This window comes from Chelmon rostratus, chromosome 1 (genome assembly GCF_017976325.1).
Source record: "Chelmon rostratus isolate fCheRos1 chromosome 1, fCheRos1.pri, whole genome shotgun sequence".
NCBI classification, from domain to species: Eukaryota; Metazoa; Chordata; class Actinopteri; order Chaetodontiformes; family Chaetodontidae; genus Chelmon; species Chelmon rostratus.
Genome location: NC_055658.1, coordinates 305,384 through 311,090, shown reverse-complemented (window position 1 = coordinate 311,090; position 5,707 = coordinate 305,384).

Sequence of the window (5,707 nt, the reverse complement as noted above, 5' to 3'; positions counted from 1 at the left end):
TCCCAACCTCACCTGAGAACGGCTCTGGAGCCGGTACCTGGGACTCTCGCTGAGAAACAGACTGGGGGATTTTTTTATCAGGGATCACGGGGGAGTGAGCGCCGCAGGTGTCCTGGCGGCTGAGCTGCGTGGTGAGGTCGCAGACTTGGGCACTGAGGGTTTGAACTGTTTCCAGAACATGAGCATGTCCTCATGCTGACCGAGTCGTTGTCCTTGGTGGGCAAGGGCAGTCCGAATGGGATCCGGTTCCGCTGGGTCCATAGTTGGCCAGAGTATTCTGTGACGTTTGAGCTGAGAGAGACCCAGGAGCGGAAACGGAGAAGGTTTAAACAAAGTTTATTTTAACAAACAGAGAAGGCAAAAAGTCAGGCAATGAGACACGTGATCCAAACAAACTCAAAAAGGCTTCAGAGAGTGCTGGGCTGTGTGGGCGCGGGAGGCACTGGAAGAAAAAACAAAGAGAGCCAGGGTTATTCCACACGGAAAGTTCACAAGCGACATCGTTATAAGTTTTACCACTAGAGAGACGTGAAACCACTGGTACCACGGTACGAAGTAGTATACTCTGGCGTCGAGGAGCGTCTCCGCAGAGTATAAATAGGCGTCTTGATTCGGAAGTGAATCCAGGTGTGTTCAATCACTCCCACATTTGCAGCAGGTGTTCCCAACTTTTCTCTTTTTGTCTCTGCAAAACTCGCACTGCCTCCTGCCCTTACTTTTGCCAATGAAAGAGGGACCTGCAGCAGCAGCAGCAGCCTGCAGATTTGCAACTAATCCTGCAGCAGCGGATGAGCAGGGAGGATGCCTTCTTTTCTGGATATGTGGCATCACGTCAGCATCATGCAGCATGTCTCCCACCTCTTCGATGTAGAGCCTCCTCCTGTGTGGTTTCTGCTGCTGCCAGGATGGGTCAATTGATGTCCACAGGACAAAAGCGTTGTAGAGTGACACATCAACCAGGTTGTGGAAGAGGACCACTGATTGGTTCTCCTCCTGCAGGAGTAGGTGCTAACAACCTAAGAAACCCCCAAAACAGAAAACAAGACAAAATGAATAAATTATCCAATTAGTCTTTCTCATGACACATATTTGTTTTATTTGATAAAAAATCTACATGTATTTTTGACAAGTACATACGAGTAAGAATAAATGAATGTGTGTGTGATTGATGCATAATGGCACCTACCTTATCAAGACTGTCAAAACGTCCTTTACATCTGTTGTAATCCTGGATGATGATGGGCTTCCTCTTCTTTGAGCAACCCTATGTAAGCCTGCAGTTCCTCTGTGTCCATGTCTCTCCAGTCTGCCATTGAGCGTTTCCCATGTAGGTTTGTCATGGCCACAATATGGTGCAGAATTTCATCCGTCAACAGCAGAGCAAAGCTGGACGTCGGGTCACTGATTCCAGCAGCAGCATCGTGTGTCGGTCCTGGAATCAAACCTGTGGTTTGTGGGAGACCAAAATATTTTCCCATTTCTTGATGACCATTCGTGCTGATCTGCTTCATCCATCTCCCCTTCGCTCTCATCTTCAGATGTGTCAGCCAGCGGATGTGTTTCTACCTCTGAGGCTTCCTCCATGTCAGTCTCCAAGTCCTCAGAGTCCCCAGAGGAGGATGAGGAGCTGTCCTCACACCAAGACTGTATTATAATGTCCAGAGCCTCTTGTGTGCTGTATCGTCTTGCCATTTCCAAAATCACTGCTCCTCACTGCAGATCACATTTATAACCGTGGATGCAGTGTGCCTGTGTAAACAACCTGAGCGGTAGCCAAAACGAAATTGGACTTTGGCCTCTCATGTAACAGTGTGTGTGACCTTCAAGCTTTTGAAGACTTTTGAAGTTGGAAACACACACACACACATCATCAATCACACATCAATAGTGACAAAACAGATAATTTCATTTGCAAGGCACCCCTGCAAATGAAATGTGTTTTCTTGCAGAAAACAGTAAAACAGTGTTACACAACTTGACCACAGGAAGAACTGTGGTGATACAAAAATACACATAAAAGTCAGGTTTTTGTGCATTTTTTTGTTTGTTTTTTGGGGGTTAATAGACCAATAGAAACACTCAAAATTAGCAGTGTGGTGTGTATTTGAAGACTTTTGAAGTTGGAAACACACACACACACATCATCAATCACACATCAATAGTGACACCACAGATCATTTCATTTGGAAGACACCCCTGCAAATGAAATGTGTTTTCTTGCAGAAAACGTTAAAAAAGTGTGAAATTTTGCTTGCATGGAAAAAGTGGCACCATTAGGTGGACAAATATAAAAATTAAAAATTGAAGGGAAGCAGTCCAAAATGAAATCTTAACAAAAAGGAATATATTAGTTCATGTTACGATAAATGGGGGCTCAAAAATGGCATTTTCAATTGTTTTCAATGGGGCCATTTTTGTCCCGAGGGACAAATAAGGCGGTTTTTGCGTGAGCTTAGCCTGGATGGCTAATTTTAAGAACTGACACCAAAATTCAAAAGTTTTTTAAAAATTAATATCCTCTGGCAAATATGAGCTATATTCATTCAACACAGCCAAAAAGATTTGAAAATAAAAAACTGAATGGCAGAAAATGTCCAGAGGGTCTTTTAAGGGTTAAAATAAGCAAAAACATCTGCCAATGCCTTACAAGGTAAGAGAGATCTTGAAATTAGCTCGGAAAAAAGTCTGATAATAAGCTTCTAATGCTTGAAAGTAGTATTTTCCCCTCAAAAGTAGCATTTTTTGCTCTGCACCATCCACGTTATCCTATTCATTCCACGTGTATTTGACTCATTTTAAGTCCAATAATATTGACATTCATCTATATTTAAGACCGCAAGCTATTTGAAATGAAATTAGAAAGTGGCGTTTTGAGACAAAATGTCTTGAAGTTTGCATTCCTGACTATTATTAAGAAATACTTTTAGTGCCATACTAATCCATAACTCTGCAGCATGTCATCCTCTCAAGTCTATTTACCCAATTGCAAGCGCTAGAATAGTAAAACTGTTCTGAATTAAAGACAGAAAAAATTAAAACTAGTCTTGCATTGAACAAACAAATTTATTTGCCAGACAATAAAGTGTCCCATAAACACAGGTCTGTATAAAAGATACAAGTTTTACATTGGCATTTATATTTTTCTTACATTTTGGCTCACAGTGTGTATGGAACTGTAATGTGATAACATAGCAGAATATTGCTAAATATTTGGACAGGTCTGAGGTTGAATCTAAACATCTGACCAACATGTCCCACAACAAACTTGCAAAATCTGTGCTTTGCACAGGCAAATTCACAGCACAGACACACCACTTCTTGCTCAGTCTGTAATATTCATCCTCAAAACAAAGTGCTGATAATTGTAACATTAGAATTTAAAGTTTTGGTCTAACATTAACATGAACATCTGACCAACTAGTCCTTCAATACACCATTGACCACTCTCACATGAACACTGGGATTAACTTTCAAGAAAGAATCAATGGCAATGAATGTGGACTGTAGCAGCATTGGAGGGAGAAGGCGAGCGCTATCCTCCAGTCCATGCCTTATTGGCCAATAAAAGCTTCCCACTCAGCCATGCTCTTCTTGTAAGATGGTGTGAGATCTTGCTCATGGATTTTGTCCAAGAGGACTTCTGTTTGTATGACTGAAAGCAGAGTGGCTACACACTTTGGGTACGTAAGGTGTAGTGTGTAATAGTATGCCATTAGGCATAAGGCATCCTCGGTAACCTTGTCTTTTGAAAATGTTATTCACACATCTCCTACCACTAGGAGGCAGTTGGACGGATTCACGATCAGGATTGGACAAGAGAGAGGACGCTTCTTCAAGTAGGCATTGGGGTCTTCTTTTTCCTTAAACACAGAACCAAGACATCCCTATATCAGGACAATGCACTTTTGTTTCAAGGATCATTCTGGTACATTTGAACCTAAGCTGGAAAGCAAAAGGGTTGTTATTAATCAAATATAACTTTCCAAAAGTAATGAAAATTGGAGTATAGAGAACGCTTTATCTGAAATCACTGTTTCTAACCACCCCCAGCACATTTACTGTTCACATATGTCTAGCTCTCCAAAACCCTAAAAACCAAGGTTAGGCAAGATTTTCAATAAAGTGTCAAAACCTGCTGCCATGTAATGCAATCATTTTTGTACATACTGTGACACTTTGTGTGACCCCAGTGGGGCCAGGCCAATTTTAAGAATTTCAAACCAGGTTTATATGAGGTTTCATGTCATATCATATCATTTTTTCTTTTACACATGGTCTGCAGGGTCTTGTAGTGCTCGGCCAAGGTTGCTGGACTGTCTGCATCTGGACTGTCAATATCTGCAGGCTTGATAGCTGTCAGAGCATAGAGCATACATACTGTTATCAATCTGCCTCACTTAAAAAAAGTAATAAAACTCACACACCCTCACACACAGCCAAAAGCAGTTGGACAAACTCACAATCAGAACTGGAGGGAGGAGAGGGCATTTCTTCAAATGAGCACTGGGCTCTTCTTTTTCCTTAAAAACATAACATAGACATGCCACTGTCAGAATAATGCACTTGGGATAATTTTGGTATTCTGGAACCTAAATAAAAAATGTCATTCATTAATGCATAACCTTGTTGATATGAATGAGCAGTTACGGTAATAAATAGTTGCCCGCTAGAGTTCTAAGTGCTTCAGATTCAGCTTCAATTTGTTTTGATGCCCCAAGTATATGGGCCAATACCACACCGATCCAGTATGATTGTTGAGTCGCTTGAATTAATTTCATCTGTGTCGTCCGACTGCTCAAGACGGCGCCTCTTTGTAGAGCTGCAAAGATAAGCTAATTAATCAATTATTTGGCAACTGTTTAACTAATCACCAACTATTTTGACACTATTGATTATTTTGAGTCATCTTTTTCTTTTCCTACATAAATGTCAAAATATGATTTCAGCTTCTCAGATGCAAGTCTTTTCTTGCTGTAGTCCTTTATGGCAGTGAACTGAATGTCTTAAGATTGTGAACAAAACAAGATCTCTGAGAATGTAACCTTGAGCTTTGGGGAAAAGATATCAACAATTTTCACAATAATCTGACATTTTATGGACCAAACAACTGGTTAATTAATCTAAAAAATGATAAACTACTGAATCCTTAATGAAAGTAGATATTATTCACAGCCCTACCTCTTTGAATGTCTCCCATCTGGATTTTTTTTCTGGGGGGACCTCACATTTTGCAATCTTTTGGATAGTTGTGCGTACACAGTGACCTGCACAAGACACATTTAAAACATTTTTCAAACTACTACTTAAAGCGTCCAACATGACACACTTTGGTCATCAACGGGATGCGTTGCACTTACCCATGTATTCTTCATGCCTTGGTCCAGCAGCATGGGGTAGTACTGTACTATTCTTTTTGCCATTGTGGTAATTTCTGGTTTTGATGGGTAACTATGTGATTCTGCATCGCCTGTTGCCCGCAAGATTGCAATCATACTGGTCATGGTGTTCCGGATGAGCCGGCATCTGAGTTCCTTTGACATGTAGCAGGTGCTCTCTTCGCCTTTCTTCGACAACTCAAAGTATTGTTGTCAGACTTGCTCAACAAGACATATTCTGGGAAGGATAACTTCACAACCTTTCAGGAGGACTTTACAGGAGTTGAGCTCACAGGAGTGGATGTCTGCTGCATGTGTGATTCATTTACTGA